We start from the raw sequence: 13,599 nt of genomic DNA, 5'->3' as shown, positions 1-13,599 counted from the left end.
CGTGGGAGGCTGAGGCAGAGAATCACTTGAACCTGTGAGGCGGAGTTTGCAGTAGAATCACTTGAACCTGGGAGGCGGAGGTTGCAGTGAGCCAAGACGGTGCCGCTGCACTCCAGCCTCAGCAACAAAAGCGAAACTCAAAAAAAAAAAAAAAAAGAAAACTCAGGTAAGTGAGAATTTTTTTAAAAGTTTTGTTAATGTTGGATTTCTCACCTTACCTAAAAATATGGAAAACAATAGGTTTGTAAATCCCAAGAAGGTAAAACATTTCTTACCTACAAGGAGGGAATCTCTGAGAGTGTAATGACACTCCAAAGAAGCAGTATGATGTTTGGAATTTTCCAAACATTTGACCAGAGACCTATTTTTCAAGTTGTATTTCTCAGGGGCAGTCTCTTGGATTTTTTGGTTTGGTTTTGTTTTTAAATGCTTACCAATATCATTTGGCTATTTTTGGAGGCAGGATTAATTGGTTTGTACCCAGCCATTTTTATTTTATAAGTGTTCCTCTAAAGCTTGTAAATCCAAAAACAAATGCTAAGTTCACCCAGGAAAGTTAAACCCCTCTGAGTCCCTAATATCCAAAGGATCTGGTTTATGCAACAGCATTTCTCTGTCAGATAAGAAAGAGTGAAGACCGTGTGGCTTAGAACTCAGAAAAATCCTAGGCCCAGATACTCTCAGGACAGTAACTACAGTAATTACAACTCTCTAATTAAAAGAGATCTGTGAAGTTCAATTACAAAAGGCAGTGAGGTGAAGGGATATTTGCTTTCAGACTAACTTTTTAAAAATTCTGGTAGCTATATATTTACTCCTCAAGGGAAGTGGAGATGTCTCCAAAGGTCTGATCCAAATGCAAAAAGTGACCAAAGTTTTGGAGAAGTGATTTAACTGGTTGGAAGGCATCAAGCTGTCCAGAGCAGTCTCTTCCAGGTGGACAGCTCTGACTTACTGTTTTACTCCATGGAAGTCAATGTGTCTCTGATTTATACATACCTCCCAGTACCCTGTTGCCTTTTTCCTCAAATGAAACCTGCTCAGCCTGGATTGTAATATCTTCCTCAATTGCATCTTTATCTCACCAGTTTATTCTCAGCTTAGATAAATCACTGACCCTATGGGGGAGCTGCTGTGGGATTTTTTGGTTCATTTTTGGTTTGTTTTGATTTAGTGTAAAATTGGAGCAATCGGCCGGGTGCGGTGGCTCAAGCCTGTAATCCCAGCACTTTGGGAGGCCGAGGCGGGTGGATCACGAGGTCGAGAGATCGAGACCATCCCGGTCAACAAAGTGAAACCCCGTCTCTACTAAAAATACAAAAAATTAGCTGGCCATGGTGGCACGTGCCTGTAATCCCAGCTACTCGGGAGGCTGAGGCAGGAGAATTGCCTGAACCCAGGAGGCGGAGGTTGTGGTGAGCCGAGATCGCGCCATTGCACTCCAGCCTGGGTAACAAGAGCAAAACTCTGTCTCAAAAAAAAAAAAAAAGAAAAAGAAAATTGGAGCAATCATAACTTCACTATCACTTCTGAGGGCTGTGGTGAGAATCTATCATGTTGATCAGGGTCAAGGCCAGTCCATACTGTATCTTTTTGTAAATTAGGTAGAGGCAGCCCTTCTGGAATTATGCGGCCTGATGGCTCGGGGTAGGCCAGCAGCATAGGCTACATTTCAGCTCAACACCTCAGCAGCTGGTACAACTTGCCCAGTTGCATACCTCGTATCAGTCTGCGCAAAAGGACTCTGTAGGCTGGAAAAGTGCTTTCATCCGGTAGTGTTGTGGAGCGTTAAGGGCAGCATTACAGAAACAAGGATTTTATTACAGGCTCACCACAACATCTGTGTGACCTCATTAACCTCTTTGAACCTCAGGGTCCTCATGTGAGAGATGGAGATGACAGCGAACAAGGGCAGTGTGAAGATTAAGTGAGATAAAGTCTGAGAATACCTGTAATATAGTAAGCATGCAATAAATGTTAGTATTACTATTATTACTAAAGTAATAATTACTAAAGTAATAGTAGTAATTGGGAAAATTGACTTTTTGATATTATTGTCTTTTTAATTCTAAGATAGATCCTATATTCCAGCCATATTAATTTTCTCCTTCTTCTGACTTACCAACATACACTGGCCAATCCCTGGGCTTTCCCTGTGTCGCTTCTTACTAGGAAGCACCTCCCTCTTTGCCAATCTATGGCTCTCATTTTACCATTCTCCTGGTGTTTTCCCAGTCACATAAATTATGCTACAGCATTATTGGAGACTAGTAATAAAAGGGATATAACTTTATGATATAATGCTAAGTTAAAAGAGCAAGTACAGAATTATATATTCATGATCTCAATTTTGTAAAAAAAATATTTTTCAAGTATGTATATATAGACTGTCCACGTTTTGCATGGGCCCACAATGCATGCATTTTTGTTACCATAGGTTAAACAATACCCACCTCCCGACAACACAGTTCAAATTTCATTTATCCCAGTATATTAACTAATTGCATAAGGTAAGCTTCACTGCTGGAAGTTGAGTCCACAGATCACTATGGGATTGACAGATGCACATCATGATCAGTGAGCAGTCACATCCCTGCTTTCTCAGTCAGCCTGTGATTCGTCAGATTGGGTCAGTGCCCATCTGTTATTCAGTTCAGGCACAAAGAGCAGGAGGATACATCCTTCTCTGCTAGTGATAACCCCATGTGGCATTTTTTTAAAAGTGGGGAATCGAAAGAGGAAATTGGTCAAAAATGATGAAAACGCAGCAAAGAAATGAAAAGTGACAATGGTGGAAGTTAAATATGAGTCTGATATAAACAAAGTTATAGAAGAAATAGCTGACCATGAAAATGTGGGCATCACTACCCTTTGAGAGACACTAGATATGAAACATAAGGAACTTAGTTAAGGTAAAATTGACAGATGAAGAAAGTGGTGGTGTTGAAAATACACAGAAGAAGCAACAGTGACAAACAACAACAACAACTTTACATTAAAAGAACTATCAGAGATAGTTCACATCTTTGAAAGTGCAAAGGACAAAGTTCTAGAAGCTGATCCAGACTTAGAAGTATAACAATTTGTAAAAAAGATGCTTGCTTTGCATTGTAAGTTACACAATGAAAGATAGACCCAGCATTATACAAACTACTTCTGGTAAGTTTTTTACAAAGAAATAAAACACTTTTATTCTCAATATTTCTATATTTTACATTCAGAGTACTAAAGATTAATTTTACTATTCTTTATTTTATTTATTTTTTTATTTATTCTGAGATAGAGTCTTGCTCTGTGGTCCAGGCTGGAGTACAGAGGCACAATCTCAGCTCACTACAATCTCTGCCTCCCAGGTTCAAGCAATTCTCCTGCCTCAGCCTCCCAAGTAGCTGAGATTACAGGCGCACACAACCATACCCAGCTAATTTTTGTATTTTCAGTAGAGACAGGGTTTCATCATGTTGGCCAGGCTGGTCTCAAACTCCTAACCTTGTGATTCATCCTCCTGGGCTTCCCAAAGTACTGGGATTACAGGCATGAGCCACCATGCTCAGCTACAGTTTTTTATTTTCTTATACATTTATAAGCAACAGTAAGAGAGTTTTTAATGACAAAATTTTTTTTAAGGTTACAGAACAGTTGGATTTTCTCTGTTGATTAAGATCACTTTGCATGATTCTAGCTTTTATGGCCATTTTTGCAGTCTCACACTATCATGCCAGGTGACAACTGCCCATATCTATATCTCCATAGGAAAAAAAATGACTACATAATAACATGCCAAAAAATTAGTACAGGAATTTTATTTTAATTTTAATAGTAAGGTTTTAATTTTCTCTTCTGAAATTTTAATAGTATGGTTTTAATTTTCTCTTCTGAAATTTTCATATTTTCTTTATTTTATTTTATTTTATTTTTTAATTGCATTTTAGGTTTTGGGGTACATGTGAAGAACATGCAAGATTGTTGCATAGGTACTCACATGGCAATGTGATTTGCTGCCTTCTTTCCCCTCACCTATATCTGTCATTTCTCCCCATGCTATCTCTCCCCACCTCCCCACCTCTCCATCCCTCCCCCATTTCCCCCCAACGGACCCCAGTGTGTGATGCTCCCCTCCCTGTGTCCATGTGTTCTCATTGTTCAACACCCGCCTATGAGTGAGAACATGCAGTGTTTGATTTTCTGCTCTTGTGTCAGTTTGCTGAAAATGATGGTTTCCAGGTTCATCCATGTCCCTACAAAGGACACGAACTCATTGTTTTTGATGGCTGCGTAATATTCCATGGTGTATATGTACCACATTTTCCCTGTCCAGTCTATCATCGATGGGCATTTGGCTTGGTTACAAGTCTTTGCTATTGTAAACAGTGCTGCAATGAACATTCGTGTGCATGTATCCTTATAGTAGAATGATTTATAATCCTTTGAATATATACCCAGTAATGGGATTGCTGGGTCAAATGGGATTTCTATTTTTAGGTCGTTGAGGAATCACCACACTGTCAATGGTTGAGCTAATTTACACTCCCACCAACAGTGTAAAAGTGTTCCTATTTCTCCATATCCTTTTCAGCATCTGTTGTCTCCAGATTTTTTAATGATCGCCATTCTAACTGGCGTGAGATGGTATCTCAATGTAGTTTTGATTTGCATTTCTCTAATGACCAGTGATGATGAGCATTTTTTCATATGTTTGTTGGCCTCACGTATGTCTTCTTTTGTAAAGTGTCTGTTCATATCCTTTGCCCACTTCTGAAGGGGCTTGTTTGTTTTTTTCTTGTAGATCTGTTTTAGTTCTTTGTAAATTCTGGATATCAGCCCCTTGTCAGATAGGTAGACTGCTAAAATTTTTTCCCATTCTGTTGGTTGCCGATTCACTCTACTGACTGTTTCTTTTGCCATGCAGAAGCTGTGGAGTTTGATTAGTTCCCATTTGTCTATTTTGGCTTTCATTGCCAATGCTTTTGGTGTTTTGGTCATGAAGTCCCTGCCTATGCCTATGTCCTGAATGGTTTTGCCTAGATTTTCTTCTAGGGTTTTTATGGTGTTAGGTCTTATGTTTAAGTCTTTAATCCATCTGGAGTTAATTTTAGTGAAAAGTGTCAGGAAGGGGTCCAGATTCTGCTTTCTGCACATGGCTAGCCACTTTTCCCAACACCATTTATTAAACAGGGACTCCTTTCCCCATTGCTTGTTTTTGTCAGGTTTGTCAAAGATCGGTTGTAGATATGTTGTGTTTCCTCTGAGGCCTCTGTTCTGTTCCATTGGTCTATATCCCTGTTTTGGTACCAGTACCATGCTGTTTTGATTACTGTAGCATTGTAGTGTAGTTTGAAGTCTGGTAGTGTGATGCCTCCTGCTTTGTTCTTTTTGCTTAGAATTGACTTGGCTATGTGGGCTCTCTTTTGGTTCCATATGAAGTTTAAGGTGTTTTTTTCCAGCTCTGTGAAGAAGGTCATTGGTAGCTTGATGGGAATAGCGTTGAATTTGTAAATTACTTTGGGCAGTATGGCCATTTTCACGATGTTGATTCTTCCTAACCATGAACATGGAATGTTTCTCCATCTGTTTGTGTCCTCTCTTATTTCGTTGAGCAGTGGCTTGTAGTTCTCCTTGAAGAGGTCCTTTACGTTCCTTGTTAGTTGTATTCCTAGATATTGTATTCTCTTTGTAGCAATTGAGAATGGCAGTTTGTTCTTGATTTGGCTCTACATCTGTTACTGGTGTATAGGAATGCTTGTGAAATATGAAAATTTTCAAATGTTCAACAATGAGCACACATTTCTTTAGTGATCAGAGCAGGAATTGTGATTTACAGAAAAAGCTAGGTTTAAAATTCAGCTCCATTGAGAGTTTCAGACACCTTTGACTGGCTCTCTGTGTCCTTGGTTCAGAGTCCTTCAACCAAAATATGGTTAAGATGCTTTGCTGCTGAACTATAGCTTTGTAAAGGCATTGGGTTATTGTGTATGTTTTAAAAATTATCTCATATAAACTAAAATTTCTTAAGTATAGAAACAATGTATTTGTATGTTATTCTTCCCATCCCTAGAGTCCTGTACAATGTTTTAATAAGTAATAGGTACTCAATAAATATTCTAACCTATCTCTCAAAAAACTGCCAGCAATTGCTGGGAAAGTTACCCAAAGGGCATCAAAGAACACATAAGATCACATCTGAACACAATTTAATAAATTTCCTGCAAAATTACTTGTTTTCTACTCATTTTATTAAAATTTTAATTTCCCCTCTTCAAACAGCATAATTATTGAGAATCTAGAGGCTCCTAAATCATAGCGGTTACATTTTTTGGTTTCCATAGTAACTGTAATTCAGCCTCAGAGTCTTAACACATTTCTTTAGATTATAGCAAATAGGGTTACATTTTTAATCTGTATATACCTATCAAAGCAAAGTTCTGATTTATATAGAAGCCACAATTTCTATTTTAAATGTTCATTTAAAATGAACAGAATAGCTTACAAAGGACTTTTAAAAATATACGAAGTACAATGAAAGACAATACCTGTGCATTCCTCATTGTAGGACCTATTTTTAAGGCTTCCCTATCTGAGTCAGCGCAGTCTTTGATGTGAGAGGAGAGGGGAAAAGCAGAGCTGATAATTATGTGACATGATTTTGTCACTCAGTTTAGTAAACAATGCCTTTTGTAGTTTTTACCTAAACCACCTTATCATTTTTTATGGCATCCTGATGAACTGCATTTCATTGCAGGGCCCTCAGTGTAAGGTGATGTAGCTGATGGGCTGTCAACACACCTCCACTTGCAGAGGGAAATCATGTGGATGACAGAGCAGGCAAGGGACTCTACCACGCTGCCAGCGAACAGCTCCAGATTTCCCCTCTGACAAAGAGAAGGTATTTGTAAGGTAGCCTCTAATGCAGCCAAAGAAACTCTCTGACTTTCTTCTTAGATTTTAGCCTTCACCTTTTCCTGAAGAATGTAAGTGAACACAAAGACAAATAAATCCTAATTTCAAAATGTATCCAGAATTGTTAGTTCCCCTCCTGCAGCTTTTAAAATAAACGTTTCCCTCCTTGCCAACTTGCTAAATTGTACCTGTGACAACTGGCAAATGAATGTCCACAGAGCGAGCTGTGTCAGCCCCAGCAGACAGTCGGCTGCTGCACGTACATTCCTGCGCCTCTGAATGATGTTGCTTCACATCCTCTGCCCTCAGCCTTGTGAGACCGTAGTGAGGACGTGACTGTGCCAGACAGGGTTGAACTAAATTTGTGCTTTCTAATGACGAGTCCAGTTGTTTTGATTCTGTCTTCTCTGCTGGAGTTCGTGGGTTTCATTCCCAAAGAGAAGAATCTAGGTAAACCCTGACTCCCATTTCTGGATACCAGACTACTTTGATACAGTAAGTACAAAATTGAAGATGGCAACTTGAAATATATATGAACCGCCCCCCCGACTCCAACTCTGCAAAATTTTCATTTCTCCTTTCCAAGAATAGAATCCCCACTTTCCAAAGCAAAAGTAAGACCAAATGGCTTGGCATAAACAGATGTACTTGGAGGGACAGCATAACAGGGTGTGTGAAATGAATACCAGGGTGAATTATTGATGGAACCTAGATGAACTCACAGCATTTCTTATACCTCCTCCAGAGATTTACTAAGAACAAGAAACAAGTACATGTTTTTCTTTTTGTTCTTGTTTTTGTTTAAGATAGGGTCTTGCTCTGTTGCCCTGACTAGAGTGCAGTGGTGCAATCTCAGGTCACTGCAACCTCTCCATCCCAGGTTCAAGCGATTATCCTGCCTCAGCCTCCCGAGTAGCTGGGATTACAGGCATGTGCTGCCATGCCCGGCTAATTTTTGTATTTTAGTAGCGACAGGGTTTCACTATGTTGGCCAGGCTGGTCTTGAACTCCTTACCTCAGGTCATCTGCTTGCCTCGGCCTCCCAAAGTGCAGGGATTACAGGCATGAGCCAGCACACCTGGCCATGAGTACATCTTTTAACCCTTGTTCACCCCAAGGATCCTCCCCCACTGTGCTTGGAAAAAGGGAAATAAAGTGGGAAGAGTCCCTGTTATTTACAGATGGCAAGACTTAGGCCAGAACTATTAAGCAAGAGCAAAATTGACTGCTTTGAATATTTGTTCCTTCCTTTGGAGATGGTAGCTTCAGGAAAATTACCAGAATTTGTATAGAAGAGAAATAAAGAATGATGAACTGTTGGGTTAACTCTGGATACTCAGCCTCAACAGAAGGGATAGGGAGTCCTGAATTGCGCGAGACACCAAAAGAGGGAGCCTGTAGTTCTCATCCTCTTCTGGGCTAGGAGACCACCTGGACCAGTGAGCCAAAGCTCTTGGAACCGGCAGACTAGGTAGATGCTTATGCAGTGTGATTTGAGAGTGACCCTTTTTGCCAAAGCTGCATCCATCCCCTCACTCTGAGTGCCTGGAATTCTGACTTTTAGAGTACCACTTTTAGGCTAAGGCATTATTGCCAGAAGATTCCTTTGAACTCAAATCTGTACCCTGGAGTTATGATGCATTTTATTATGAGGTCCTGTTTTCTCAGAGTATTCTACGAAACACTTTAACATTTCCTTAACCGAGTCTGGGAAGCAGGATACTCTGGAATCAGGGAACGTGGGACTGGTAAACTTGATTATGTTAGAAAGGTGGAGAACAAAATCTACTCTCAGGATAGACAGGGCTATGAAAAATATTGTTAGCAGCATGAAGGCTCATCTCTGGAGTGAAGTGTCAGAAGGAAAAAGAACATCAGCTGGGGAGTATACAGGGTGAACCCTGACAGCATGAGATCCAGCCACATCTGCCAAATCAAAGATGGCAAGGTGAGGCCCTTCTGTTTCATGGAAAAGGCAATTAATAAGGATGAATGGAAGATAATATTGTAGATCAATTACATGCTACAAACTATAATGTACTAGCTTTTCCATAAGGGTATAGACTATGGTTCATTAAATTTTTTCAATAAACAACAGTTTGCCTTCCTTAGAGTCTCAGGCAATAATGAGTCTCCTCCATTCTGGCTTTATTTTAAAACTCAAATATTGTCAATAATTAATTAATGGTATTCTAGTGTAAACAGAATATAAGTTTCACAATCTTGAATTTATATTTCCTCTTCTTTAGAGTATGTAGGGTTTTATATATTTTGGTTTGTGCTTGTGGAAAAATGTTTTACTTTTACTGCTGTTGAAATCATAGCCACCTGCTGTTTTCTATAGTTATGAAATATTATAAGTCTTGTCACTTGCAGAACTAATGCTCCCACTGAGATTCCTCTCTAGCCTTTTTGATTAAAAAGCAGCAACAGCAGAAGACACAGCCTGGGACGAAATGGTCTGTCATTTTTGTGTCTCATTTGGTCACAGTAATTCTCAACCCAGAATTCACATCAGAATGAACTAGGCAGTTTTTTGGAATTGTGGAATTTCCAAGAGAAGAGCCTGGTGTGTGCGTGTGTGTGTGTGTGTGTGTATGTGTGTGAAATTCCACAGGAAATCTGATACATAGCCAGAATCAACCGCCCTTACATTACTGACTTCAGGGAATATTGCACTGTGAACAGTGTGAGACTCAGGTTGGGAGGTGATTTAAATTCTGTTATAAACTGATACTAACTATGTAAGACTCTGTGAAGTGATCAAAATATTTTGTGTTCATTTCTCTCTGCCTGATTGTTTCTCTGATACTTACAAGAAAATTAGAAGAAGTGTGCTCCCTCCTAAGTTTACCCATGTGGCTGCATGTTATCAATAATGACTTCGTAGCTTTATATATGGGAGGAAGTGTTTTGTACCCCGAGGGTGGTGGCCTGAGCTGTGGCTGAGTCTCAAGGCTCATGGTTAAGCAGTGACGCTTCTGTGGCCTGTGAATACCACTTGCAATGTGGGCACATTGGTGGGTGAGAGAATTACTAAGCAGAGCCCCACCGCCTGGTTCAAAAGTTCAGGGGCCCAGAAAGGGCAATGATAGTGTAGAGACCCAAGAGAAAATCTTTCTTTCACACAAGAGCATGCAGAGAAGCCATGCAATCTCCAGTTCATCCGAGGCAGACAGCACGCTGCATATATACATGGGGCCCTCAGATCTGCTGCTCTGTTGTTACAAGCTTATACATCACGCGGATGCCTCCCCGCTTGGGAAAAACTGCATCACATTTGACTAACACATGCAAATACTGATTTTATAAATATGCAATTTTATAGGAGCCTGATTGCAATGTGTAAAAGAGGCCATTTGCTCATGAAGTAATGTTACCTATAATGTGTATATTCATTCACACATTTTTCCTACCATGTGGTAAATACAGCAACAGATGTTATCTAATGGGGGCCAAAGAACACACTGGGCGATATGGGAGCTGGGAGATCATCACATGTGCATTCTACCATAGAGAGCTTGTCTTATGTTTAAAAAGATGAAATACATGCATACGTAACTAGAAGGCAGGGCAGAATGTGGCACATGCTACACAGTACAATTGAAGTACTTTGTGATTTCAGAATAAGGAGAGGCAATTAGGAGGAGATAGCATCTGCCCTTCATTTTGAAGGCTGCATAGGATTTGGACAATGCAGAGTTTAGGGGAGGGGCCAGGTGTGGAGGCTTTCCAGGCAAAAGGAACAGCAGTGAGCATAGGCATGAGATGGAGACTTAGAGCCTACAGCATGTTTGGCTGGAATGCAGAGTGTCTGACGAGGAAAGGCAGCTCTGCCACCCTGTAGAGAGCTAGGCTGGACAATGACTCAACCTCTCTGTGCCCCAGTTTTTCATCTGTAAATGGGAATAATAGTGCCTACTTGATAGGGCTGTGTGATGAATGAATGAGCTAATATATATAAGCTACTTAAAACATTCCTTGGTGCATAGTAAGTGTTCTATACATGTTCAATCCAAGTTATTAAAGAAGGGAGTAAAGAAATTCCAAGACCAGATGGTCTCTAAGATGGTTCTAATTCTAAGGGCCTGGTACTCAGGGCCACTGAGAGTTTTGAGTGGTCTCTGAGGGTGGAGTGCAGCGCCCAAGGCTGCCGTGCCATTAAACCTGATGACAGTTTGGAGAACAGTGTGGGAAGAGACTGAGGCCTGGAAACAAAGATGACTCAAAACAGATGCAGATGGCTGCCCCCCAACCATCAATTTTTGCTGTTTATATTAATATGGAACTTGAAGAAAAGGGCAAGAAGCCATTTTATGCTATTCCCTGCTTTCTCCCCTGTGAAAAATTCCCTGTTTTGAATTGCTTTCAACTCTCTTTTGTGTTTTCTTTGACAATGAAATGATTTAAAAAGAATGAGAGAAAAACAGCTTTGCTGTAGGGAGAAGAAAAAAATAGAGGAAAAATACTCTCTCCCCGCACCCAGCAAAAAACCAAACCAGAAATTAACATTATAATCTATAGTCATAGACACAGAAAGTGGTCCCAAGAGCCAAACCTCCTCTATTCACTTCCTGTAGAAGCACCCCAAATGTGATTGAGAACAAGTGAGGTGGGTTGTCAGGGTATGGGGTGACTATCAGTCTGGCTGCTAATTGTTGCAAGTCATTGCCTTTCTTCTTTTTTAAATAATTTTAACTTTTATTTTAGATTAATGGGGTACATGTATAAGTTTGTTAAGTGAGTATACTGTGTGATGCTAAGGTTTGGGATATGAATTATCCCGTCACCCAGATAGTGAGCATAGGACCCAATAGGTAGTTTTTCAGCCCTTGTCTCCCTCCCTCTCTCCCCATTCTGGTGGCCTCCAGGGTCTACTGCTGCCATCTTTCTGTCCATGAGTACCCAGTGTTTAGCTCCCACTTATAAGTGAGAACATGTGGTATTTGGTTTTCTGTCTCTGTGTTATTTCGCTTAGGATAATGGCCTCCAGTTGCATCCATATTTCTGAAAGAACATGATTTCGTTTTTCTTGTGGCTGTGTAGTATTCCATGGTGTATATATACCACATTTTCTTTATCCAATCCACTGTTGATGAGCACCTAGGTTAATTCCGTCTTTGCTATTGTGAATAGTGCTGCAGTGAACATAGAATTGCTTGTGTCTTTTTAGTGAAATGATTTGTTTTTAAAATAAATACCCAGTAATGGTATTCCTAGGTCAAATGGTAGCACTGTTTTAAGTTCTTTGAGAAATCTCCAAACGGCTTTCCACAGTGACTGGACTAATTTACATCCCCACCAGCAGGGTATAAGCATTCACTTTTCTCAGCAGCCTTGCCGGTATCTGTCTTTTTTTTTTTTTTTTTTTTTTTTAAACTTTTTTGTAATAGCCATTCTGAGTGGTGTGAGATGGTATTTCATTGTGGTTTTGATTTTCATTTCTCTGATTATTAGTGATGTCGAGCATGTTTTCATATGTTTGTTGGCTGCTTATATGTCATCTGATCTTCAACAAAGTCGACAAAAGTAAGCAATGGGAAAAGGACTCCTTATAAATAGCACTGGGATAGCTGGCTATCCACATGCAGCAGAATGAAAGTGAACCCCTCCCTTTCACCATATACAAAAATTAACTCAGGATCGATTAAAGATTTAAACATCATACCACAAACTATAAGAATTCCAGAAGAAAACTTAGGAAACACCATTCTGGACGTTGACTTTGGGAAAGAATTTATGACTAAGTGCTCAAAAGCCATTGCAACAAAAACAAAAATTGGCAATTGGGACCTAATTAAACTGAAGAACTTCTGTGCAGCAAAAGAAACAATCAACAGAGTAAACAGACAGCCTACGAGATGGGAGAAAATATCTGCAAGCTATACGTCCAACAAAGGTCTGATGTCTAGAATTCATAAGCTACCTGAACAATTAAACAAGCAAAAGACAAATCCACAAAAAACAAACAAACTCATTAAAAAGTGGACAAAAGACACAAACAGACTTCCCATTGCCTTTCTAAGGCAGGCACAGGCTTTCCTAGTAGTTCTGGCTCTTTTTTCTTCAAGTCTGGTAACCAGGTTCTGAGTGAAAACCACCTCTCAGGTAAAATTCCTTGTTCAGTGTTGAAACAGATACCTTTGAGACCTTCTCACTTCTCTGTACATGGTTCTTTTTGCATCTAGTGTGACCTCTGAATGTACCTGTGGAGGCTCCTGGGTCCTCAGGGTCTGGACAGGGAGCCAGGAGTCCTGGCCTCTATTTCAGCTCCCAATGGCCAACCTGGGCTCCAAGCACAACACAGACTCCTGACTATTCCCACCCAAAAAGAGTTGTTAAAGACTTGAAATCACAGATCTAACAACTCCTGCACTTTGTAAATTTGAGACGACGTTGTTACTGTTCTAATTTTTTTAAATTATAGCACTCTCACTTTTTCTCCAAAAAAGGTATAAACACGAAGACAGTTTGACTTGTTTACCTAAAGCTCTCCTTTGAGTTGCCAAAGGGAATTGGTTACTTGAACACAGACACAGAAATATAGTTGATAGCAAAATAAGATATGCTGAGCTCAGGAGTTTAATTTTTTTTTCTTCATTCAGTAACATTTCAGAAAAGCACCAGTAATTGGGACATAATTTATTTATCAACAGGGATTCAGAATACTCCTTTGCAGTTGATTTCAGATATCCATATGAC

At 39.9% G+C, this 13,599-nt stretch overlaps 1 long non-coding RNA gene across 1 annotated transcript in view; it reads right to left on the bottom strand.

The window, feature by feature from the left end:
• The window catches only part of LOC104651769 (uncharacterized), a 151,227-nt gene extending 138,063 nt beyond the window's left edge, over positions 1 to 13,164 (bottom strand). Inside the window, exon 1 of the long non-coding RNA XR_745202.1 lies at positions 13,039 to 13,164. This is a non-coding gene — a long non-coding RNA (uncharacterized LOC104651769). The remainder of the gene's footprint in view (positions 1 to 13,038) is intronic.
• Positions 13,165 to 13,599: the final 435 nt, after the last annotated feature.

This window comes from Saimiri boliviensis, chromosome 2, assembly GCF_048565385.1.
Source record: "Saimiri boliviensis isolate mSaiBol1 chromosome 2, mSaiBol1.pri, whole genome shotgun sequence".
In the NCBI taxonomy this organism is placed as follows: domain Eukaryota; kingdom Metazoa; phylum Chordata; class Mammalia; order Primates; family Cebidae; genus Saimiri; species Saimiri boliviensis.
Note: the sequence above shows the minus strand (reverse complement) of the source record. Positions and strands in the feature narration are given on the sequence as shown.